Below are 27,999 nucleotides of genomic sequence, written 5' to 3'. Positions count from 1 at the left end.
CGGTCGGAATTTATCCCCAAGCTGGGGTAATCGATGGGTAAAGTCTTATCCACAGTCGGGGATTTATTCAAGCTTCAGGTGCAAGTTTTTGTGCATCTCCATGCCCTTGCATAAAACACAGTTACACGTTTTTTTATATAGATATTTTTCAGTTGTAGACAGGAATAATATGTATTTGCGAGTGTTTGAAATGAATGGGTTCATTATGAATTGAGTGGCACTACATTTCAAAAGCAAAATTGGATTGAAATGCAAGAACTGTAGTACGGAATTAGTGTTGGTTCTGGATCGTAGAATGGAATTGTGTGTGTGTGATTGGATTTTTAACGTAGCTTGAATAATTTTTCAGTCATATTGCTACGATGTCTGCAGTGTGGCAGTTTATAGTGATGTATAGCACTGGGGCATCATGCTGCAAACATGTAGTATGATGTTGCACCCAGTCACATTATCCTGACACCAGGCCGATCAGTCCTAACACTAACCTCTTAATGCTGAGCGTCTAGCGAGGTAGCTGTTAATACCATTTTTGTAAGTCTTTGGTATGACTTGGCTGGGGTTTGAACCCATGACCTCCCGCTTCTGAGGCGGACACTCTAACCACTAGGACACTGGAGTGGTCAGAATGGAATTGTAACAATTACAATGGAAGCAATTTGTATTATGCTTGTTGGGGCATTCCTCACTGATGGCTGTCAGTGACATCATCATGGGAATGTGTAACAGCCACATTTTGTAAGAACAAGGTGTAGTTGGTGAACAATACAGACACTTTTCTGCCATTTCCACTGGCATCATCTCATATGATGTTATTTAAAAAAACTTCCTACAACATACTCACAACATATAAAACCTTTATGCAAATCTGATGAAAGCTGCTTGTGTTTCTGAAACACATATTCCATACTGGTGGCAAGAATGTCCAAATCTACATTACAAAAATGAAAACATTACCATCCACCTAGGAGTTGCAAATGTATGAAATCCTCTTGTTGGGTAGTTTTACTAACAGGCTTTACAGCAGGGCCTTCCATTAGATTTAAATGTGGCAGGTAAGTTGACAAAGTAGGGTGGGGGGTTGGGGGGACCTACCCCAATGGGGATAATTCATTTTTTTTTTAAAGTAGCATGGTGTAAAGTAAAAGTAGATGGGCTGATAAGGAATCCACTGAATTTACAGACTAAAGGTTCAGACATTTGTTTTTAAGAGAAAAATGAAAGAAGGAAACAATACAACAGATATTTGAATATGACTTTAATGTTTATTTTCTAGATTTAATTAAGATTATGAATCAGAATCAGTCTCCAACTCCACTGTAAAGTTTATCTATTACTTCTTCTGCTCAGGCACCTGCAAATTAAAACAAAATTGTAATGCTTAAATAAAGTCATATCATCTCAGCACAAATTACATATGCAGAAGTCATGTTAATCAGCATTATAAAAATGTATGAAATTTTCTTCACTGCACTTGTGCTTCCCTTACTATCGTTAAGCCATGATACAAGATAACTTTGCACTTACTTATCATTTCTGGCAAGTGGATGGTGCAATCAATTTGCACAAAGATGAATTTATTTCATCCAAATATTTCATGTGAATAAAAATTCCAAATGGAGGCACTTGTCCGATCAGACAAGATATATGCATATTGTAGTTAGCTGGACTCTAGCTTTGATAGTCCTGGGCAATAGGATAAGCTGATTTTGTTATCAGTTTAGAAATGCATCCGCTTTGCAAATACTATGCTTTAAAAGACGAAACTGAATCCAATATTGATGAAATAAGAGTCATTTGGATTACCTTGTTTTTTTATCATTCTGCGTTGGTTGGGTGCATATTTGAGGGTCTCTGATATGGTCTCTTCCATTCCATTTGCCTTTGCTTTGCCATTAGTTTTCAAGCAGGCTTCTGCAAGAGTAATACAATGTTTTAAAAAAGTTTCACAACAAAGGATGCATTGCATTTTTCTAAATGCCAGCAATAATCAATGGAATATTTTTAAAACATGTACTTTGAAATGTGGTCTCAAGTTACTTTATCAATTCATTTAAAAATCTCTGGCAAGTCACATGAAAAACACAATTTAAATCAAGCCATACTTACTTATCAAAACCTGACATATCACAAGCTCTTGAAATGCTTTTTTCCCTTTACGTCCCTTTGGACTATACTCTGGCCAGTCTTTTTGTTTTAAGCTTTTTCATCATCCTGCAGACACTATCCCCAATTGTAAACCTGCCAAGGGAGCTCAAGTAGCATATCTGAAAATAATAATAATAATAATATTACTATTTTTTGATTTTGATATTATTATTAGTAGTAGTATTTCATGATCGATGTGACAAAATATGCTTGTATATAGTTATTTTTTGCCATGGTTTTGCAAGCAAATTTAATTTCTCTAACTTGGAAAATATTTGATAACATTAACTATGCAACACAATGTACTAATAGCAATTATAAACCAAATTAACCACCGTGAATCTATTAACTTCATAAATGACATTCACTCAAGGATTGAATTAAAGTAGCCACATAATATGTAATAGTGTATATGTAGTAAAATACCTGTTACATGTTCATCTCTAAACATGTCTTGGCCTACATCCGTAAGACAAAACAGCCGACCACTACATGTTCACCCCACCCCCAAAAATAATTATACAGGCACTCCAGAACTTGCATAAATTATTTTGAGGTTCACAACAGCAAATAAAGGTTATAACAGTTTTTTTAAATAGAAAATAAAGCCCCAATTTACCATCTTCTTGGAGAGTTTGGGATTCTCCTCCAACCTCTGGCAAAGGCCCTCTAGTTCCTCCACTGAATCACATGGCATTGCAAGAATTTCTTCTCTATATTCTGTGTCTGGGCCTTGTGTATGAACTTGGAGGGCCAGCTGCTCCAACAAATTCTCAATATTTGTGTCCAGTTTCATAAGTACATTGAACTGGAAATCTGTAACAGATTTGTGATGAAATTAGTTTTGAAAGATCAAGATCATTATTATAAACTCCTTAAAAAGATCTGTACAGTGAACATGGGTTTAACAATGAAATATATTTATGGAATGAAATACATGGTTTTTGTACAGTTTATATGAAAACTTTTCCCATAATCCTTTATTTTTTTATTCCCTGGATATGTTGTTTCACTGCTGGTGTCTGTAAAGTCTGCATTCAATGTAGATGGTTTAGGCGTCTGACTTACACAAGACAATGGTATACATCAGAAAGAAAAATAAAAAAAACCAATGGAATGATGAACAGTCGACACATCAATGAAAAACAATTCATTGTTTATTTGCACAAATAAGTCTTGAACAGTATGTTTTATGACCTATAATTTAATTAATTAACATCTCACAATGTTCTGAAATAACAGTATCTAAGCTACAAGCGCTTGTGCTTTCATGTCATAATCTTCCATTTTGCAAACAAATTTTGATGTTGAATCAATGTATATGACCTTAGCATTGAACACTAACATTCAAAATGTCTACAAGATGACAAGACTATTATCAACTGAAGTGACAACAAACCAATGAGTTTTACGTGCATTGAACATAAGCATTTTTAAATGCTATAAAATGTGTTTTTAGTGTATGGCCACAAATTACCCAACATTTTGTCAAACATAAAACAGTTCTACTACCTTAGATGAGAATTAAATTCATAAATACAGTGTATAATTGACCTACTCGTATTTAGAGAGCTGTAAATGAAATAAGAGATTATATAAAAGTCAACACCTGTAGTATTTGTTTCATTATTCTATAATGTACATTTTTTTTCCATCCTCAATGCTTACTACTTGCAGAGGAACTGGCAGAGAGAAATCTTTATATTCTCCACTCCAGAGTGGATGGGGATGGTGATGGTGTTGTCCTTCTGGATGCAGCTAAGAGTATAAAGATTATCACTACTCCTTAATTGCAGTAAAAAAGAAACAAAGAAATCAGACTGGATTTTTTGGCATGTAAACAAAATGCATACTGGTTGCAATGACCACTGTATATAAAGCAGTGATACAATATATCACAAAATGCATTCTTTTTTAACAAAACATCTAATCTCATATATACAGCATCATGAGTAAGTAAGTACCCTTAAACACATCTTATTAAACAGACAGAAAAATGATGAAATTTATACATACTTTTGATAAAGAATTTCCAATTGTGGCATGGTATAAAAGCAATTGATAAAAAATAAAAAGAGACCAGATAAACTAAATAGAACATACCAGCAGGATAAGAGGAAATCTTGGAGTCTGCAAAATACTCTCCATTTCAGGAGGTTTTGGATGAGATGGCTGACCAGAAAGGTTTCCACTTGAGATTTTCATCTTTTTTCAGTTCTTCATTTTCATCTGAAATGTCAATGAGAACTTGTAAATACTGTATGAGTCCTTGAATACACTGACTCCTTGTGACATACAGGGTTTGCAGAACAATCGCTAGCAATATTCACCACTTTTAAATCCAGCTGGTGAATTTTCACCATGAAATGCATCCGAATGCAGTGAATAATCCTGGATTAAAGACAAAATAGTGTACAGAAATGTGCAATAAATTAGTCAAGCTCCAGACAAAACAAAGATATGATTTATCTCTGATTCATAATGACTTTTCTTGTGCTACACATTTTACCAATGCAAATTACATTGAATTTTGTAAATTAAATGGTACAATTAAGATATGTATGTCAAAAGATTACTAATCTTCAGCTTTCCAATTAATGCTAAACACAAGTATCAAGTCATGTATTTAGTCTCTCACCACCAATAAATGCATTTTTAAGTAATCATCCTAGAGTGCACCAAAGTCATGTGAACTTGATCCAATTCCAACATTACTGCTGCTTGAGTGCTTAGATCCAGTATTGCCTTCACTAACTGATGTTATTAATACCTCTCTCTCATCAGCATAATTTCCATCATTTTTCAAAACTCCCATTGTAAAACCTCTGCTGAAGAAACTAACACTACACCATAAGGATTTAAAGAACTACTGCCCGGTTTCTAATCTCCAATTCATATAAAAAATCTTACAAAAGGTTGTTCAATCCCAGTTTGCATCTTGTCTGAATTCAAACAGTCTTTTTAGCAATGTACAATCTGCATATCGCCCTTGCCACAGGACACAAATTGTGTCTGCAAATAGATTACACTCCAGCCCAGTTGATCTATGTTGTGGTGTTGCACAGGGGTCTGTTCTTGGACCTGTTCTCTACACTCTATACACTCAGCTGCTCTCAAGTGTCATAGATCATCATCCAGTGTCTCACCAGTTGTACACTGATGACACCCAAATATACAAATCTAGCCACCCAACTGAAGTTGATGCTACCATCCAAGGTGTAGAGATGTGCATTTCTGATGTGAAATCATGGATGACTTGTAACAAGCTGCAGATGAATGATGATAAAACTGAGGCCATTCTGATTACAACACAAAGACTTTCTCATTCACGTCCTTTACCTCACACAATAAATATCAGCAACACCAACATTAAATTCACACAATCAGTACAAAACCTAGGTGTTACTCTGGACAGTACTCTCACATTGCACCAACATGTCATGAACATATGCAAGGCTGCATATCTTGAGCTGAGACGCATCAGCTCCATTCTCAGATATCTTTCAGTTGATGCCACTAAAACACTTGTGTGTTCATTACTACTTTCAAGACTGGACTATGGTAACTCAATTCTGTCTGGTTCATCTTAATATCTACTGCAGAGACTTCAAAAAGTTCAAAACATAGCTGCTTGGATCATACTCAGAGTACCACAATCAGAGCACACCTCCCCGCTGCTCTGTACCCAACACTGGCTATCCATTCGATCCAGAATCAAACACAACATTAGTTCTCTGTGCTACGTTTCACTGACAGACTCTAGTCCAACATACCTATCCGACCTCACCTATGTGTACACACAAGCAAGATACTTACACTCCTCTTCCGACAATCATATACTCATTATTCTCACTATGAAAACAGAGTCACATGGACAGCATTCTTTTGCATACCAGGGCCCAGCAACATGGAATGAATTGCCCACTGAACTTAGACACAAAGACGCAGTGATCCCATTCAAGAGTGCTCTCAAAACTACTTATTCTGACTGCAAAAACAAACTTAATGACTTAATAATGTTAACTACCTTAAATATTCTCAGCATGTTTTTTATGTTTTCTAATTTCATGGTGTTTGTTTTTGTAATCATATCATTGTGTATGTTTTTATGTTGTCTAATGTTGCAAAGCGCTTAGAGCTTCTAAAGATTAGGCGCTATACAAAGTCCTCATTATTATTATTATTATATTTAGCTTGGATGAATATTTTTTAAATCAGTGGCCATAACTAAAACAATGGGATTTTGTTTTATGATCATAAAAGTATGTTGGACACCATCCATGATGTACAATGCTGTCTGACATTTCTATGCACCTAAGGTTTCCATCTCAAATATTAAAGCAAAATGCATACCAAATTTGACAGATTGACGAAAATAAAAAAAAGCAATGCTTACCATTTGAAAAGAGGCAATTGTCACTAGAATATTCTATTCAAAATGATATTAATTTTGGACACAGGGGATACCACCCCCATGTTTTCCTGACTCGTGATATGTCGGCCTATTCTGTGCACAGCTTTAAAAGATGTAATGTTTATCCATCGAGCTATAGAAATGAAATACATTTACTGTAGACTGTTTCTGTCAGCAGTTAAGTTGAGTAATTAGGTCAGGTTTATAGCTAGTTTACAAAATTCAATGTAGAATGCCAATAAATGACAAGATATATTTTTGCAAACTAAAGTGATCTTGAAAAAAGATTAGTAAAGTTTAACATTTTTTAAAAAATAAGCTATTATGTGGAAGAGAAACAACAATGAAATAGGATGCAATGTGTTTGCGTCTTGTTGATGGGGGAAAATTACTAAAGAATTTAGAAACAGACTATACGCTGGGGAATTTTTTGAGAATTTATGTTCTGGCGACAAGTTTACATATTGGGTAGCAGATGATTTTGCATGTGCGGGACAACTTCTTGCAAAATTGGAAACTTGGATTAAAATGCAGTATTGTTTTAAGGTATACATTACCATATTTTATATAATGTATTGTATGATTCTAAAAGATGCATAGTTAATCGGAATTTCTGGGTTACAGATTCAAGAAGGTCATGGAGTGGGTCTACATGTTGACTAATAAATTACTATTTGATCCCCTAGGTGATATTTCAATTCTAAATTAAAACTAATAATACTTAATGTATAACCAAAAATGCGACAACCTGGTGGAGAGGCGAAAATGGATATAAAAAACTTCCATATAGCCTCAGCAAATTTAAACTGAATAAATAGGGAAAAAATAATTAAACTAAACAACAAGACAAATTATGATATGATTTTCATACAAGAAACACATAATAAGTTGACTAAAGAACTAATAACTTCATATGAGGAAAAATTAAATGGGGTTATAATTGTGAATGATTATAAGGAGATGTAAGGGGAGGGGTAGCTACTTTTATCAAGAATAAAATGGGAGTAACTTGGGAGCAAAAAAACAAGGGAAACTTTTTTGCAGGAAGATTGATACATATTGTGATACAGGACACTCATTTTATAAATGTATAAATACCTGCTAATAAAAACAAAAAGCAACAATTCATTGAAAACCTGTTTAAATATGTAGAAACAATTTCAAAGGCCCCCCTCCAATCTGTGTTGATATTGATGGAAATATTGTGGATCTGATGTGCAATCTTACTGCATGCAAATCTTTCCAGAAAGCACCTATGTACTGTTTAGACACCGGTATTTGGTAACAGCCATATCTAGCGCAAAATTCAAAATGGTCATAGGACAGAAGGTTGAGTAGCTACAATGTCATAGCCTCAATGTCTCCACGAAGTAGGGATAGTAATATTTGTGCTAGGGTTGTGCTATTCCATGTCGATTTACAAGTAACCAAACAGGATTTGATTTGGAAATATTTTTCGCAAAAAGATCTCTTCTGCCAATGGTATCTCAATGGCTGGGAGAAATACTGGCAAGTCAGATGTGTATAAAATGTACAGCAATGTGTGCAGATAAAATTGTCAAAAATGTTTGCAGGTTTTAATGAAAGGGCTATATCAGCCTTGAAAGTGCCAGAAATTATCATTATAGATGTGGCTTGAGTCTACATGTTTTCAGTTAACAAAAACAGAGTATCAAAGCTAGTAACTGGCATCCTTGTTAATTTGACTAATAACTATTTTTAATTAACCATTTCAGATTTATAAATATATACTCAATAGTAGTGAAGTGGGATGATATAGCATCAATGGGACTTACCATTAAAAACCACCCTGGGACGATATAGCGTCAATGGGAAATTTAACATTATGGAAACCCTTGGGACGATATAGCGTCAAGGGGAATTTAACATGGGAATATGGGACTGTTTAGCGTCAAGGGGAATTGAACAGGGTGGGACTGTACAGCGTCAAGGGGAATTTAACATGGGCAAAAAAAAAAAAAAAAAAAATCTTGGGCCTGTTGAGCATCAAGGGGAAATGGAACAGGGTCAGGACCCTATTTTAATAAGGTCCCGACCTGATGGGTCTATGGAAATGGAACAGGCGCATATTGAAACAGGGAGGGGTCTCTATTTTTTATTTTTTTTAAAACAAAAAAAAAAGAAAAAAAAAAGGGTAGGCAATGAAAGTCAAGATCTTTTCGAGACCTATGAGTGGCCCTGAAAAGGGCCTTTGGGTTTCTTCTTCTTCTAACTCTTCCACTTCTTCAACCATCTTCTAACTTTTACCAATATTCCTGTCATCTTCTTCTTTATTTCTGACTCAGGCATCCAGTCAGGATGACCTATCACTCGGAATTTCTCCTGTATTCTTATCCAGTTATTGTTGAGTTTCTCAAAGCTTTTTTTTCTCTTTCTATTTTCTTCTTCTTTTCTTTCCTTAGACCACTTTTCTTTGATGTTCTTTACCTCTTCCGTCAGCACTTTCCTCATTACTTCTTCCATTTTTGTCAACTGGTCGAACCCCCATTTTACGTATCACCACTCCATCCAATACAATACTTTTTCCAGGAAGCACCTGACTTGGATGACATGGTCCAGTGCTTCCTTCAAACTTCCCACTCTGACATAAGGTGGGTCAGTAAATCCGCTTGACTTGTTGACTTCTTCTTCTATCATCCCTGCGATGAGATCTCCGGCCACCTTTAGTCCTTTGACTTGAATAGTTAACAAGTCTTGCCTATTTCCATCACTCCATTCCTTTTCTATTCTTCCTACAACATATTCAACATCCATTATCCAAAAATAGATATCTCTTAATAGATTGAATAATTTTGTCACCTCCATCTTTTTTGTTTATTCTGTGGAATGGTCTGAACGATTGTTGTTGTTGTTGAGTTGAATTATAGTGGCGTGCGCTTCGCATTGAGCATGTACCACTGGTTTATGATGCCACAGGCACCTAACTGATTACTCCTTGGAGGAAGGAATGGAGCCACTTCCTCCAGGCATATCTGTGTTCACAGAACACTAATTGATTGGGCCGTCAGGTCAAGGTACTTTTGTGTACACATCGATCTGATTGTAAGGCCTATGTTTTGTTTGAGTGGGATTGGACCCAGCACACACTCTGTCATTCATTTGCACTGATTAGCGACTAGTGGGATTGGACCCGATCTAGTCCGTATTTTTAATTTATGATGCGTGCACTGCACGTATGTGTTTTGATGTCTGTCCGTCGCAAAGGGCGAAAGTGGTCAGGCTCGGGCGGAGTTGTCTTGCCACAGGTTAGTAGGGTTTTTCCGATCCAGGGTATTTTTGTTCTAAATTTCCGTCTTTGGAATTTTGAATCATAAAAACTTTGTGCTGTTTTTAAGAGAGATAGAGTCTATTGAGGTCGATGTTAGCTTTTAGGTGACAGTATTTGTCGATTGGTTTTGCAGCCTTGTGCTGCTGGCCCTGGATGGAGTTGGTGTTTTTTCCATCTTACTGAGTAATTGTTTTTGGGTCCTAATTATCTAGTTGTAAATTTTGGTTGCAGCCTTGTGCTGCTGGCCCTATAGTCACTGGTTTTTTTTGACTACCTTATACAAGTAATTTTTGGGGTGGTATTCTATATATTTGTTATATTTGCAGCATTGTGCCGCCGGGCCCGATAGTCGTTGGGTTTTTTTGACTACCTTATATGTGTAAGTTTAGGGTCTTAATACGGGGGATCCCTGATGGTCTATTCTTGCGACCACCTTTTACGTTCTATTTTGGGACTATATGGTTATACCTAGTTTTTGTCTTAGCTGTCACCTATGTAGAAGATAGACTTTTGGAGCTGTTAGTTAGGGTGTTAGGTGAGTATTAAGTTAGGAGAAGTGGAGAAGGTTTGTTTTGTTTTTCCCACCACCCACCCCCTGTATATTTCTTCCTGGTATTTGAACTAGGTGTTTTTTAATTTAATGATATTTGTTTGTAGAGTTTTATCAGTCAGTGGGCTAGTTTTGATAAAATGAGTTTTTCTATTGTTCAGAATTTGGTACTTGTTTTGTGAGTGTATTTATTTTGTAATACTTTTGGCTAGATTCGGATTAGATTCCCTCGTCGATCACACTCGCCTCTCATAAATGGAGAGTTCGGGGAGACCGAATCCTTGTCTTCGCCATTGGTCCAAATTTGATATATATATATTTTATGTAAGTATTTATTAGTGTAATTTAGATAATTTCATTGCTTAGCCGGTTTCGGATTAGATTCTCTCGTCGATCACACGGTCTGAATGACGAATACTGTAGGTTCTTATAGTTAAAGCGCAGACCTGAAGGAAAACATCCCCCTAAGACTATAATCTTATATTACCAAGATCATCACTTAAAACGTACAATTCACAATCTTCTCCTAGAGCAAAAGTAATCCACATAGTAAGTAATTTCAGACCACTGCCATTCAGGGTAACGTTCAAGAATCTCATTGAACTCTTTTGATGTAAACGGTCTAAAGCGATATAATAGTATGAATGCACCCTTGACCCAGAGAAATCTAACACACTGGTTGACTTTTTTCACTTATCTCTTGTGAATTTCTCGGAATAAAAGTTCTACAGTTATCCATTGAGATTTCACTCTGGCAAGCCCCTGCCAAACTTCCTTGTAAATCTTCTCTTGCAGTTCTTTAGGTAATGATTCAATATCGTTTTTGAAATGAAGTTTAAATACTGGTCTCGATGATGTCCAACATTTGACTCCTAACCAATCTGGTTTCTTCTTTAACGACATGGTAAGTTACTTCAATTTCTCGGTCCCACTAAGGGTAAGTAATGACAATTCGGTGACTAACGAGCATGTTCTAGATAGGCCGAATCTTGTGGTTCCCAGTGGTGAAGTGACACACCGCAACTGAAGCACTTGACTTTATCCCCTTCGTGCAAGTAGAAAAATCTGGCTCTGGCTAATTCTTTGGGGATCGGTCCTCCCAGATACTTAGGCCATTTTCCTTTGAATGATTGAAGACGATTTTCAAAGTCGCAGTATTCCGACAAACACACAGGGAACGAATATTCGTCTTTCACAGGTTCGTTTCGATGAGGGCTGGGTGACATGGACAGGAGTTTGCTCAAGTCTGGATGACATCCGTAGGGGGGTAGACGTGAAGGTGAACATCCACATTTAAAATGAAACCCAGTAAAGTGTCCAAGAGGACGAGCAGCATCGCTTTCGCATCCCTCAGGTTTGACACGCACAGCATCACTTTCCATGAGAGGGGTAGTGAGAACAAAGTTCTCATGATGCTTTACGGCATCGCTAAGGTCACAGCGTACAGCATCGTTCCCATCGCAAGGCTCACAATCACATTCCACTTCAGAAGCCCCAAACTTGAATTGTGCCTTTCTGAACTTGTTTTGTGTTTCTCTGAAAGGATTCATCTTGTTCGCTTGGTCTTGGTAGTCACAATGAACTATCGATCTTGACCATAGCCCCTTTTTATACTAGTCACAATGCAGTCTCAAGCTTGTACATCGTTCCTTTTTTATATCTAGTTTTTGAAGGTACTGTCTCTAAGGTACCGTCATAATTGTACCGTAGTGTAATGGGTGGAAAGGCCATAGAAAGGTAAGGGCAGTGCAAAGACCATCGAGTGTGTTCCAGAATAGCTGAACCTTTATAGATACATAGATCCATTCGTAACTTCAGTCCACAAGCGAAACACTGTACTTCGTATCCCAATCCTGACTCAGGTCCCAAGTAGACAAATCCTGTTCTAGCTAAAACATGCGAAGAAGGTAATCCTTCCCTATCCGTAAACTATTTCTGAAATGTGTCCAATCGACGGGCACAATCACAATAGTCAGGTAAGAAGACTGGAAAATGGTAGGGTTTGAACTTGGAGTTCTCATCAGGTTTCTCACTTGATTCTTGCTGTGGCGTAGTCATGCTTCTGGTGAGTGGCTATCCACTTACAACCAATGTTTTATACCGACATGTCCATATGGCAATATAAAGTGATTGGGAAGCCGCACTCGCTTCTGATACACGATTTGACAGACTTTTTCCAAGGGTCGACTGACGATGTGGTGAGTGGGTAAACGTACAATCTTGTTCGGTTGATAGGTGGTCACTTTAAAGTGTTCATCTTCTCTAGACTGCAAAGCTTCTTTCAATACGCCAAAGTTCACCACTCGACTGGTACGATAATTCAGAGTCAATCCTTTCACTTTACACTTCGTGTGCACTTCTCCTTGTTTGTCCCAGTATTCGTAGCCGTAATTTTTAAGACCGCCACTGGCAAAACTTAGAATCTTGTCATCAGAATGCTCGTCTGTCCAGGCTCCTAAACGGTCTCCTTCGATGTTAGAGTGCTGTTGACTCGGGTGATCGATGTAGATGCAACTATCCGTGTCAAAGTACAGGACGCGTTCCCCTAACAGTTCTAAAGCTTCGTACAGTTTTAAGCGATCATGAGCTGTCACGTAAGCTGCAATGATGACATTTCCAAAAGGATCGGCTTCTACAAAGTCCAGATCTTCTTCGTAATTGACTAAGATCAAATCTTCGCGAACGACGTCCACGTGTTTGATGAATTTAGTTTTGTTGTGAATCATCTGGAAGTAGCAGGAAGGTTCTGTCAAATATTCTTGGGTAAACACGGTCGTTGTGCCATTTTACCCCACAAACAATTTAACATCACTTTGGCAAACGATCGCCTGCCTTTGTTTTTCTCGATGTGATCTAAAGTAATGCCTTCTTGTGCCCAGTATTTCTCTTTGAATGTCTTTTGGTCTTCGGGAGTGTGATACCAGGACGGATAACCACTGGCTTCTTGCTTTAGTTTCAAAAAGGCATCCACGTAGTCTGCCAAAATGCCTTTCTGAGTGGGGTCACCCTTGTTGTATTGTTCTGTCTTGGGAAAGTGACAAATTTCATACACTTCTAACAGTTGGTATCCCATGTCCAGAGCTTTGAACAATTCTACGCTGACCCACGTCCCCGTCAAGGCCCGTTCTTCCTGGGTGTGCTGACAAGGCTGGTCTTGGTTGCACGTTTCAGCACAAGTACGGCACAAAGGAAACATCAGTTTGTCTTGACAATGGTGAGGTAGAACGGGATGGTACAAGTCAGTGGGAGCCAAAACTTTACATTTGATCAAGCCTTCATATTGTCGAATGTTTTTCAAATCGATGTGTTCCGTCAACAATTGTGGGTGCCCTGCAGGAAAGCGACAATATTTGCACACGTAGGGATACAGTGAACACACGTCCAAGTATTTGATTTCTTCTCCTTTCTCTTCGTCGGCTTGGTACAGCAAACTGGTGGCATTGGTCCTTCCTCCGTACAAACTATCCCTCGTGTTCAGGGGGTCCATGAACTGGTAACTTTCCACGAGGTGTTTAAACTCTGGATCGGTTTTCAAACGGTGATGGTACTCGTGTTCCCACATTTCCACCACTTAGTATCCTTCCTGTTCTAACTTTAGGCGTTGCTGACATGTGGCCTGGTACAAGTCTTCCATGGTTCATTGTAAAAACTGATTTTTAGTGCCACGGTCAGGGTAACAGACGGGGCATCCGTGAAATAAGCAACCTTCAAACTCGTACACAATCTTGGGGTTTTCTAAGTCCCAACCATCGACCGAATGCATTCTGATGGTCTTTTCACCCCCTCCGTTGCGGGCATGCTGAATCCATTTGTCTTCCTTGTCACACAAGTAATGTAACCAGCGTAGGGCTTTGACCGAGTATTGACGTTTGACATAGTTGGTCATTTGAGGACTGATGACAGCCACAGTGTTTTCAGGCATGAATCATTGCCGGTACACTAAGGAACATGCTTTGGCAATGGTGCAAGCTTCTTTGAAAGGATCGACCCCTCCGTGTTCCATGAACAGTTCTCGAAATTTTCCACAGCAACACCGTAAAATGTCCACGTCGGAACGACAATACTTTAGCATTTCTTCCTGAAAGTCGAAAGGGTCAGAGGCGTGAGCCTGGTACCAAGCGTAGAAAGCTTCTCGTTGTTCGGTACGCATGTTGTCAGGGTCGTAATAGTGAGCCTCAGGCAAATGGGGTAGAACGGTGTGTTGATTGGCTTCCGTATTGAAAAAGTGTGGAAAGTACCCTTTAGCCATTTCTGTCATTCCAAACGTTTTAGGCATTCGACTCAAAGGCATGGCTAAGTAACTCATCGAATCTTTAAACTGTACTTGTCCCACTTGCATGAAAATGATTTTGGCTCCATTCAAAGTGACTTTAGGACGTTCGATGCCATGTTCTGTATAGTATCTGTGAAGAAACTGTCCATCGTATCCGGAGAAATTGTGAGCCATCACTGTGGCATGACGATGACAATCTCCGTAACGTTCGATGTCCTCTTGGATCCACGTCTTGTCGATGGGGTGTAAGACCCATCGAGCGAAATCAGCTAGCGTGTTCGGTCCTCGAAAGATTTTTTCACGTCCTCCAGAAATCTTGCTGCAGTGAAGGCAATGACTGAAAATAGGTTCTTGAATGCACTTCTCGCACGCTCGATGAGCCACGCAGAAATTAGGAATGTGAATACCAGTCTCTTGCATGCATTCAAAATCTAAAAAGATGAAATTGCCTTTCTTCTTGTGACCGATCTCTTTCTCTGGTTGGGGTTGGTATTTTTGCACATAGCATTCGTGTTCCAAGTCCACGATGTGGCAGCAAATGTGACATTTTTTCTTTCCTCGACACAGGTGTGCCTTGGCATTATTGGTAAGTATGCCTTGTCCACAGGTAGGGCACAATCTCAGCAGCTGACAAGCACATTTCTTCTGTGAACCTTGCATCTTCAAATGTTGTTGGTAACAGGCAGGGCTGACAAACGTGCGCAGACCAGTTGAACAATGCACTCGTTCTTGTCCTTCGCTCAGACAGGGTGGAGAGGCCAAACATGCTGAGCATTTCAATCCACATCTCGGTGATGAACCCTTCTGCTTTCTCTAACAGTACTTCGGACTTGAAATCTTTAAACTTCACCGTGTATTTGTAAGCTGTAGTTCTAAATTTTCTAGAGGGATGCTCTTCCGTCTCTTGAATGGAATAGTACTTTTCACGGTTGACTAAGGGTGGTGAACTTTGTTTAGAGGGTTTGGATTCTGGTTCACTCATGTCCTCTTCAAAATCACTGGCATGAATTTGTGCCAAGACTTCAGCCCTGGTACGAGGCGATAAAGCACGTTTCTGCCTCTTACTTTCTTCTTCCTTCTTCTCAAATGAATTGGATCGTTTCATCTTGATAGCAAAAAGTCAAATGACTAAAGTTTAAACACCATGGACTAATTCATAGTCATAGCAGACCAGCGTATATAAAAGGGTATGTGTCTTGTCCTTTCACTATTCATTTCACTCTCAAACCGAGCACAACGATGGAAGAGACTACCCAGATCGAACGTTTCATCAGAGCTTTGCGAGGGGTCATCCAAAAATTCTCTTCAGACCAGCCGAGGGACTACTCTCCTTCCTTTCAAGATAAAAGTCAAGATACTTGCTATATCTGTCGGAAGAAAGGGCATTGGTCTTCAGAGTGTCCAGACCGTCAAAAAAGAAAAAAAGGGGCTAGAAAAGACAAAAGTCAAGATACCTGTTATTATTGTCAAGAAAAAGGACACTGGTCTCCAGATTGCCCAAAAAAGAAACAAGGAGTCAGAAGAAGAGAGGGATTCTTCAGAGGAAGAAGAGGAAGAAAACAGGTGAAGAAAAAGAAACAGGAGAAGAAAAGAAGAAGAGAAGAAAGTGAGGAGGAATAGGAGGAAAAGACTGTGGTGGTGAAGAAATTCAAAAAACTCAGAGAGTGAACAATGAGACAGAAGAAGTTTATGAACTTTTTAAAGTGCTCTGTTGTGAATTGTGAATTGGATTGTAAATATTTATAAAAGAATAAATTAGGTATTAAAAGGTAAGTGTCTTTGGGTTTTGATTTTAAAATAAGAACCTACACTCACACACTCATACACACGTACTACAGAGGTAAAATGTTTTTTTTTATAGTTTGAATGGATGTTGGCAATTGAAAGTCTATCTCTTTTCGACAGACGTGGGTGGCCCTGAAAAGGGCCTTTTTTGGTGTAGGGGTGAGTTTAAGCAATCAACTTTAACTGCCTTAAGCCTTTGCCACGGCCAAGGCCTACTTCTGGACTGCGTAGTGTTGATGATGATGATTTGGTTGAAATCACTAAGGGTGGCACGGGAGGCTTAGTCACAGGGTTGGAGTGTTTAGCTCGGGAAGGTCGTATTCTCTTTGGTCGTAATAAAGAAGTCTGATAACATTTGTTTCAGACTTCTTAACTCCGCTAAAATGTCTAACAGTACCGTGACCATTTGATTTTCACACCCTTGTTTCTTTGCTGCTGTTTCTTCTTCTTCTTGTTTTTTTCTTACCTCTTCTTTTTGCTGCTGTTGCTGTAGGAGAAAAGCTTGTTCCACTTCCTTTTGCTGTTGTATAAATTTCTCCAATTCTTCTTTCTGTCTCTGTCTAAATTTCTCCACGTGTGGTAATGAAGGAGAAGGTGACGAAGGTTCCGGAACAAATTCTTGCGAGGTAAGAAAATCCACAAAATCCCAATTCACCTCTTCTGAAAGTAAGTCCGGTTTCCCTTGGGTAGTCTCCACAGCTGGTGCACCCCAATTTATCGTTTTCTGAGTTTCCGTCATGTTGAAAAACTGTCGCATGAATTGACTGCACACAGGTGCTAGCAAATCTATATAGACCACATGACGTCACAGACTGCTCTCTTCGGATTGGATGTGGGCGTGTTTGGATTGGTCAGTGAACTCCGTTTCAATCCTTCCTCTCCCTATAAATAAGTGTAGTTCACTGCATTCCTTCACCTGTTCTCGGCGCCTCAACATGTGGACCAACGTTCAATCTTCTATGCTTGTGTCTTCGATGATGTTCAGGACAGACACACCGATGTACGTCCGATCCAAGTGGACAGTTGTCCATAGGACAGATACCAGCCTATGGATACGTAGGATCTATGTGGAGAGGCAAGGATGTCTCAAAAGAGTTTTAGTCTATGGTCCTGCAGTCAGGCGAAGCCTAAGGACAAGAAGAAGTCACAGATGCCCTTTATGTTAAGGGCATATTAACATAAACCCAAAGGCCCTTTTCAGGGCCACTCATAGGTCTCGAAAAGATCTTGACTTTCACTGCCTACCCTTTTTTTATATTTTTTTTTGTTTTAAAAAAAATAAAAAATAGAGACCCCTCCCTGTTTCAATTTTCGCCTGTTCCATGTCCATAGACCCATCAGGTCGGGACCTTATTAAAATAGGGTCCCGACCCTGCTCCATTTCCCCTTGACGCTCAACAGGCCCAAGATTTTTTTTTTTTTTGCCCATGTTAAATTCCCCTTGACGCTATACAGTCCCACCCTGTTCAATTCCCCTTGACGCTAAACAGTCCCATATTCCCATGTTAAATTCCCCTTGATGCTATATCATCCCAGGGGTTTCCACAATGTTAAATTTCCCATTGACACTATATCGTCCCAGGGTGGTTTTTAATGGTAAGTCCCATTGACGCTATATCGTCCCACTTCACTATTCTCAATGTGTTTATACCAATATTAAGTTTCTGTATGTCACTGTGTTTAAGTTTTAATTTTCTCTGTTTTATTTCACTTGATACAAACACATGCTGACTAATCTTGTCATGTTGTGTATCTCGATCATACTGTAAAAGTGCATAGCTTAACACAGGTTTCGAACTCTTGCTATGAGCAGCAGCAGTAAACATGGCATGTACCACTAGAAATCAACTTTTTTTCTTCTTGGCTATAAAATCATTAGGTACTAATGTGTAAACTATTAAGTTGGTAATTTTTTAAATATAATTATTGTGCAGATTTACTAAATGTACTTTTGCGATACTAAGTCCCATGTTTGTTTAAAGGTTCTAACAAGCTGGGGTTTTTATGCAATATGTCATAAGTATATAAGGTGTTGTGGGCTGCATGTATGAAGACAGCTCAGCAGCTTTCTAACTAATATTGCAATTACTATGAGCTTTTTTAAAAGTTGTTTATTTTTTTTAAGTTGTTTCTTACTGTTCTGTATATAGTTTAGAAACTTTAAGCAATATTTTGGACTAGTCCGATAACATAAGACACATCACCCAATATATTTGTTGGGGGGCTGATGGGTCTTACTGCCTAACGAAGGGTGCTGTGTGGAGCGTTTTGATGTCGACTAACAGTGTAATGAAAGTCAAATTTTCTGAAATATCACACACAACTGGTAACCAATAACAATGCATTTCTACAAAGTAAAGTTATAATGTTTTTGTCAGACTTCACTTATCCTGATGTCTTTTCTCTAATAAATTCAAATTCTCACAAAAGAACCGGACCTGTTTTCAAGTTTTGTTGGCCCACATTTCAGTTGGCTGGAAAGCGATGAAAGTCAGGAATGCCAAAATCGGGTTAAGCTGAAACATTATTCTTTAAGGAAACAAATAAAAATATGTTTTGCCTATTGGAACTGTAAGCAATGTTTTGTTTCATTCAAGAAACATATTCCCCACATGAACCTACTTAAACAAACTTTGGCGTACCTCGACTACCATTGCATTGCAACAAATTCAAATGTATGTCAATGGAACATGAAAATGTGTCCATTTGCTAGTGTCATATTTTCACTCCACCAGGATAAAGACAGCACTGTAAGTATATTAATTACACATAAATTAGTGGAAGAGTGTCGATATAGGCTGCCAAGTGTGTGAGCTATTCCTGAAACTTGGACTACTCATTCCGATGACAATTGACATTGGAACACATATACATGGCCGTTATTTGGGTAGTAAGACATAGCACTAAAACAAAATATTTTGGACTTGTACATTTCTGTTTAAGATTTTATTTAAGCACAAAATATTTATTGATGGAATTTAATGTGCTTTTCTCTATTCTAAATTATATAATTAATATTCATTCCTAACTTATTTTACAAGCAAACTACATATAGTTATATCATTTGTTATAAGAACTTGGCTATATTGTCAAGTGAGTGTTATCTTCACATACCAACACGTGTATGTACTGATTTTCTGTATTTAAGACTCTAATTCCATGCCTGAGAAATTTTTCTTATGCTGCAATACATGATTCAATTTCTTATACAGTATAGGTCCAAAAATGTTCTTAGGGATATAGAATACCCAAGTCATTGTGAGTGTTATCCTTGCTGATTTGATCTTTGCAATACAATTTAATCATTACTTAATCCATGATATGATTGAGGTTTTTTTAAACTAGTAATTTTTTAAATTACATTACATTTTTTTGTAATGTAACAAATCCAAATCACACACACACACTTAATCTAGCACTTCACACACATAATTCCAATGTCTTCACAAAAAGCTCAAAATGTCAAAGTCACTGTGAGTGTTATCTTCACTGACATAATATTCTAACTTCAAGTCAACAATAACTTATTAATCTAGCAATCCAGAAAAGCATAATTTAATGACATTTTTCTTTCATAATTTACTAGTTGTCTAAGTCTGAGGTGGGCAAACTATTTTTCAATGTAGCCACAGGAGTGGCGAATGAGAAGTGAAAAACATCATACGATGCCACAACTGAGCCAAACTTACATGGCCAATTTGCCACTTGTGGCAATTGGTCACAAGGTTGCCCACCCTGGGTCTAAGTCAGTGTGACCATTGTCATTACCAGCCTGAAACCCAATTTAATGCCATTTGTATAAATCCATTTCAAATAAATATTATGATATAGTTGAAGTGTAAAGTCAAGCGAGTATTCTGTTTGCAGATTTTACATTTTAGATATTACAGTAAAGTCATATTTTCTCTTGTGTAGTGAACTTTATTGCAACTGGTTCCAAAATAGTAAAACTTATTCAGTTTTCATTCACCAGAATAGGTATTAATACAATCCTGAACTAACTGTATGGTACTAAAATATACCCTGATCTTGTGTGAGATTGTAATATACAGAACTATACCTCAAGACAACAATAATATATTGAATTTATATTATATCAAGACTGTCATGGTTATGAACTCCAACTTTATTCAGGTTTTTTCATAATAAATGATCATCTTGTGTTATGGCTGAAAAGAAATCAGAGTTCATTTTAACTCCATTCTCTCCACATTTGTCAGTTGTTATGAGGCATACTCATCATCAGTGTTATAGTAAAATGTAATCTTATCTGGATCAATCTTGCTGGTGTAATATATGAATGGAGAAAGAATATTATCATCCAGATTAAAATAATTTTTATTCAGACTCTACTGAAAATTTTAGCTGGATATGGGATACGGAGCCTGATGTGTACGAACAAAGCAATGTGTACCATGACCTTTTTAATTTAACATTTTAAACTCCTGCAGAAGAAAGAGATTTTTAGATCCATTAAATTGTATTAACAAAAACATTTCTTCAGTATGATTTTCCTTTACTTAGTAGTGACACAACTCATATTTTAAAGTTGTTGTTTTGTGTTTGGTTTGGCTTTTTATGGTAAAGCAACACAAGTAAGTTATTTAGTGCCAAGGCACTTTAAGTATAGTGCCTTGCCCAAGGACGCACCATGGTAGCTAACCCAGGTTGGTCCGATGGTAGAATTTGAACCTACCTTATTTCACAGGTCCAGAAAGCTAACCACTGAGCAACTACAGCTCCCCATCTTATAGTGGAATGCTGGTATACTTTATGATCAAGAAGGATGGGTTGGGGTATGCATGTTGCATCTGAAAAAAGTGATGGAATTTTTGTTTACATAATATTTTAGTCATACAATATGAATCATTTTCTATAGATTTAAGATGTATCAGATCAAGTTAAGAAAAATTATATATTCTGTTTCCTGGGAATGTACTAAAATTCACTGTTAATGTTTGATTTTTTTGGTAGTAAGCTTACTTGGTATTTTTTTCTTTTTAACTTGAATACCTAATTTGTTAACATCCTGTCCTAAATCTTCATGGTTCTGTCTATAAAGTGACAACTGTTGATACATGTAGGGAAGTTTTTGTTTATATCTTTTGATTTTTGTGGTTCTGGAAGTTGCAGTATTTGTTGTTGTATTATTAACCATTTCAGTAATTTAATGAATGCAGAGTATACTGCTCTATAAATGAAATTTATGGGAAGATAATGTAAAAGTATGTTTCACTGCAAATATAAATTGTTTAAAATAATAATATATCATTTATCATATGACTATTCAATTGTGGTAACTAGTATTCCATCCAATATCTATATATTAAAATATGTCTTTTCATACAGCTGGTGATCATTTAGATACAAGTCCAATTGAACATAATCAAATTATCAGTGCAGGTGTTTTTATTAGTAGTAGTATTGCAAGTATAAGTGTTAGTATTAAGATTTCATATACAGGTATGATAAGTGTATCATAATGTTTAAATGATGCTCCTTGTTACAACATAAAATATGTTCATTGAAACAAATGGTTCACTGGTAAATTGGCAGTAAAGGTCTTCACTGAATTATGTTGCATAAACTATTTTACAATAAAACATATATGATGCATCTCAATTATGATGATGTGGAGGAGGAGGATTAATAATAATGCAGTTTAAGTTATCTTCATCACATAAGTTCTAGCAGATGTGTCATTTTTATGTGGCTCATTATCAGTTTGAAACTGGTCTATGATTCCTGGATCTGGACATATCTGGCTCCCTGCTGTTGTGCTGCTATGGTCTTTACAGTTCATTAGGATATCAGTTACACTTGGTTTACATTTAGAACCCCATGGGATGGAATGCCCAGTTTGAAACTGAGAGAATGGTTAATTATCCATAATATAACTCCTGCAGTTATTATTAGGTTTGATATCAAGGTCTTTCATTAAAAGCTTTTCAACTCATGTTCTGTTCTACCATACAGATAAATAAAGTCAAATTCAAGGCTTTCAGAATTGTCCAGTTTGTTTCATGTGTTGTCAGTTTAATGGGCAGGTAACTAAATGTGCAGCAGACGGACTGTATATTGCCACTGTACCACATAAATATCAGTGCTTAGTCTGCTCTCAGTGGCTGTGGTTTGATTAGTTACAAGTATCATCACATGTGACTAATTATTAACCAATGTAATGAAACTTACATAATTAGAAGGCTGTATTTAAAAACTCTAAAGATCTTAAATGTGTGCTAGAGGGTAGGGTTAGCAGTTATAATCCCAATTATGTTGTGACGAGCAAAAAGCACTGCACACATTTGAGCTTTTAGTTTGGTTCTGGTAGGGTCAAAACATGCAGGTACATTTTGATCTTTAAAAATTAACATAATTCCCATGTAATACTTTCCAAACCTAAGTATGCAATTGATCTGATAAAAGTTTTGAGATTACTGTTTAGGCTCTGTTCTTACAATACTAGATATACCTGACTACTCCACAGTGAAATGGCCAACTGTTAAGTTATATAAGCCAGATGAGTAATGTTAGCCATTTGTTTAAGTGTTTTCTCATTAATTTCATTTGTGTCACAGAGTTGCATGCAATATTTCTTTCTAGAATAAATTTATTTTATTTTCTAATTGTGTATTTTATGGTCTCACTGGACAGTTTATCTGGTGAATTTTCATCCGACAATGACCAATTACAGAAAAATGAGAATAATTTTACACTGAAGATACTAACAAAAACAAACTAATGATTTTTGTAGAAAGCATACATGTGAGATTTTGACTGCAGTAATCAGGTTAATTCCTGATGCAGCTATTGATTTCTATACTGAACCATCACTGCCACCATCTCCTAAATTTTACATTCATTTTTGACAAGAAATAGCTATTTTCAATATTTTTCTGTGACAAGGCAGCTAAAAGAATCAGTATGTGGCTTATGCATGAATAAAGTTCACTAGTACTATAACAAATTAGCATACTTTTTTCATCAACCCTCAACCATCTAGATTTTTTTATATTTGCCTCTGTAGCAGACACACATCAAGGTCAGCAGCTCATTTGCAGATCAAGCATTTGATCTCCAATGCTCATCTAACTGTGACAGGCAGTCACTAACAAGCCAACCTATTTCCATGCCTAACTCAAAGTAAATCTAAACCACATTATAGATTTAGCTTATGTGTGAATTTAGAAATGCTAGGCTTGTGATAATTAGGTTCATGCCTTAAAAATTAGGTGTATGTCAAAATACAAAATTATCCAGTGAGACCTATGATGTTAATTTTAATCCCTATGGGATTTGTGACATAAAAAACCCAAATGCTTTATGTATTAAAAGGTAACTAATGGGGGCAGGATCTGCAGTGAATCAATGGTATGTATGATAGACTCCTGATAAAAATGTTTGTGTTACAATCCTGTTATCAAGTCAACCAGGTTACCTACTACAATGTACCCTTGCCTTACTCCAATTCCCTCAGTACTCAGTAAACAACTAGTGTTGCTGTACATAACAAAACCAGTCCATATTGATTTTACCTATTTTACTAAATCCTGACAAAAATAATTCTCTAAATAAAGCATGATTAATATGTGAAGGTCTCGCATGTAATCAAACTCTTCCAAGCTTTTAATGATATGAACCGATTTATCAATGTTTATCAAATTTACATGAAAAACTATTTCTTATTTGTTATCAAATATGTTAGATGTTTTGATCATATAAGCATTTCTGCTACATTAGATCAAAATAATCTTTTTGTCAGAAATAGAGCCCTTATAGTATTTGCAAGGTCAACCAATCAGATGCAGAATTTGAGTTTAATATGAATGAATATTTTTTTACAAAATTGCTCCTTTGCTATATCTTGATGAGATAAATCTATTTACCAAGTCTGATAAAATTAATGAGAAATAGTTTTAAGAGCAGTAGCAAGAATGGCGAGTGAGATGTAGAACCACCACATTATTTGCATAGAATTTGCTTACAGCCTCAGACATACAAGCAAATAATTAAACAAGTCAGATCTAAATTTGACCATAAACACTGTTGTGCAAGTCGTAAGAAACTCTGCCAATCAGATGCAAGGTCACTTCATTAACATACCTTTATCACACTCATAATAAGCATCATTGTGAAGCTTGACTATAGAAGCCCAATGGCCAAGTATGATCAAACTTGAATCAGCAGTAGTGGTTATAACCTCGTGTATTTGTATGCATCTTCACTTCTTCAATCTAGATCTCATTTATATAAGCATGTATTCTAAATTTAGTAAAAACTGCACTATATGCATAAATACTGCATGCGGTGGTAACATGCTCAGTCAGGTGAAAGATCACTTTATTATTATTAATGGTTAACACTCATCAAACTTCGAGGACAACTTAATGATTTTAGTCTATATTGTGGAAGTATGGCTTTTAGGTTGGTTAAAAGAACTCAACTAATCTTATACATGATCACCTCGTGTATATACTTGGATTTTGCTGAATTCCTAAAGCATGGAAAGATGCCATAAAAAACCACCTAGTACATAATAATTTTGATAAGCAGGATGATAAAATAACGAACTTGCGAAAACAAGATTCACTCAAGTTTATTTACAAAGATCTTTGACAGGAAGCTAAAAGGCAACACACTGCGAAGCAAGAAACTTGGATGCAAGTATTAAATAAAAATATAAGTAGTGAGGAGTGGTCTGATATATATAGCCGGGCAAAATGCTGTACCAAGGATACCAAGTTGATCTCTTTTAACTTTAAATTAATCCATAGAATAATCGCTACTAATGATATTCTTAAAAGAATTAACATATTTGATGACAACAAATGTACTTTCTGTAAGAGTGAAACTGAAAGTATTGAGCATCTCTTTTATGACTGCAGTATTACTTCACAGTTTTGGTACCGTTTTAATGAAGTTTTTGCACCTTTTTGCCCAAATATTGTACATCTGTCCAAAAAAGAAACATTTTTAGGAAGTGAACAAATGGACAGTTTGGATAATTTTCTGCTTATTTTGGCAAAATATTGTATTTATACTTGCAGATTCAATATGAAAAATCCTTCTATTTTTGCTTTTAAGCAAATAGTTGCAATGCATAAGAACATTGAAAATTACACTGCCAAGGTAAATAAAAAAGAGGACCAATTTCTTCAAAAATGGACCTCAACAATGAACATTTAACTTGTCTCTGACTTGAGGGTAAACAGGAACAAAATACTGTAATATCACTAAAGCCATGTCACCTAGATTTTGGCCATATGCATGTGTATATGCGTGTGTGTGTGTGTGTGTTTTTCTTTTTTACTTTCTCTGTAGATTATATTTATTATCCCTAGATTATCTGATAACCAGAAATGTTTGATTGTAAGGTGATCCTGGGATGGTTCCCCGACCCAGTGGTCAACCTATTACGGGGTTAATAAAAAAAAAAAAAAAAAAAAAAAAAAAATTGATTTTGCTCATTATTAGATTTATCCAAGATGTTGATTTAAGCCCAAAACCAAGTTTTATATAAACAAATTGATCAGAACTATGGACTCCAAAGTAGCTAATTTCTTACTGTTGAAAGACAGAAGGGATGTGAAATAAATAACACACTCTGGACCATTACATAAACCCACTTAGCCTTTTGACCAGTTGAGATAAAATAGCAACAATAATGTCAATTCAGATTGATAAATTATGTTTTCTCACATTACCTCTAGCCCTTTTCAACATGGATGGTATTTTTCTTCCACATATATCAGCTCTTAATTAGTGGCCCTTTTCCATCATGAATGTTGTAGGTGAAACTCTCAGAATTAGGCTTTTTAATTTGTATCTGAAAAAGAAAAAAATTATTGGTCTGCATATATCAATGTCACCTTTTCTGTATTAAATTAAAATACCATGTGTGTGTGTGTGTGTGTGTGTGTTCATTTTAGAATTTAAGCATACTTGTCTCCATGTGTTTATTTTACAATTGATGATGATAACACATAACTGGTTCAATTGATAAAATGTTATTTCTGACTTCTTACAACTGCTCATTATATCTGAATTTACATTCAATGTTTGTTTTAATTAACATATTTTGGATAATGGGCAAATTATTTATTTTGTAGTTTATCATTATATCATTTATCAGTAATTTATCATTCAAATATTTAAAATATAGTACCATTATACTGACTTCATATTCTATATGATATCCCAGCAATACATGTTAAGCAGATAAGTGCAAATAAAAATGTTTAGAATGTAAAAGCTACTCCAAGCTCAAAGAAGATCTGCAAAAGATGATCTCCAACATATTACCAAACAAAACGCGAAGTTAACGCAGTTACCTTTTTTATGATGTCTCAAACACCAACGGTACTGTACAGCTACGTCTTCTGAGTTTTACCGTCATCTTGTCTTTCAAACCAGAATTAATTTCTTGAGCTCTTACAAAATGAAGAAAATTTTAAATACTATAATTTAAGCAGCTTCTTTACATGACATAAGATAAATTATGCCACAGTGTTATGTCTTTCAGCACGACGCAACTTCACATTTGGACGGCGTGCTGTGTGGGCATCCCTGACACAGCAACTGACATGAATCCTTTATTAGCAGACAATAATTCGGAATAAATCCTCCGCAAATCTAACATTCTCGATTTTTCATAGTTCCACTTTTTCACTGTTGCATTTGTTTGATTGTGCTCATGAAGTTCAATGAATCAAGTTCATCTGCTGTCTGAAATCCCGGTTCAGTTGGTATTTTCTTCCGCGCATGATGCCGTGTAAATACAAGTTACGGTCGACATTCAAAGTGGTTTAGGTTAATTTATTATTTTCCTTTATTAAGGTCATTTGCAGAAAGTGTTTCGCTAGGATGAGTTAATTTTAAAAAAAATATATCAAAAATAAAACTTTCTTTTCCAACGCTAATACTGGATATATTTCAATTTGTGATTGATACTATAAATAAATATTTAAAAAAACATTTTAGCCCGTGGCTTCGGCGCGCCACTCGTTTTTGTGGGTTTTTTAAAATGTTGTTGGTGTTGTTTTGGTTTTTGTGTGTGTGTATCACACTAAGAAACATACCAGGTATTAGGCCTAACGTAGGAAAAGAAATTATCCTCTATTTGTTACTATTCTTACTGTAAAATGACGCAAAAGTGATCAAATTGCTATTAAGATTTTGTTTTATATAACACTTACCGCTCGTTTTCCTCGAGATAAAGCAGCCACTTCAAAATGATTATAAAATCTGTGACAGATGAAGAATGTGGTTTAAATAATTCGTAATCGCCTGCCTTAAATAATGTAGGGATTTGCTAATGTATTTCATGGCACTCGTTTGAATAGATAACAACGATCATGTATATCGACCAAAATTTGTATATTCCTGCCCACGATCATGTATTTTGTATTAAACCGTATATTACACGAGCGCTCTGTGGCGAACTCGGGCGGGGGGGGGGGGGGGGGGGGCTCTATTATACCCGCTATATCAGTTGAGAAATATATTGAACTGATCAGGCCCCAATACTCTCGCTCTGACAAACA

At 36.5% G+C, this 27,999-nt stretch overlaps 1 long non-coding RNA gene across 4 annotated transcripts; it reads right to left on the bottom strand.

Moving 5' to 3' along the window:
* Positions 1-1,240: 1,240 nt before the first annotated feature.
* Positions 1,241-27,773, bottom strand: LOC149793271 (uncharacterized). Of its 4 annotated transcripts, XR_016422752.1 has the most exons (9): positions 26,788-27,773; positions 26,161-26,282; positions 21,153-21,267; positions 4,249-4,374; positions 3,814-3,903; positions 2,765-2,961; positions 2,107-2,264; positions 1,804-1,911; positions 1,241-1,351 (listed from the first exon to the last, which is right to left on the bottom strand). It is a non-coding gene; the product is annotated as an uncharacterized LOC149793271 (long non-coding RNA). The 4 variants fall into 4 exon arrangements; XR_016422751.1 differs by having other exon boundaries at positions 2,765-3,930; XR_016422749.1 differs by having other exon boundaries at positions 2,765-3,903.
* Between the last annotated feature and the right edge of the window lie 226 nt (positions 27,774-27,999).

The sequence above is a fragment of the Sinohyriopsis cumingii genome, chromosome 8 (genome assembly GCF_028554795.1).
Source record: "Sinohyriopsis cumingii isolate HCF-2022 chromosome 8, ASM2855479v2, whole genome shotgun sequence".
NCBI classification, from domain to species: domain Eukaryota; kingdom Metazoa; phylum Mollusca; class Bivalvia; order Unionida; family Unionidae; genus Sinohyriopsis; species Sinohyriopsis cumingii.
This window is presented reverse-complemented; position numbering and strand designations above follow the sequence as displayed.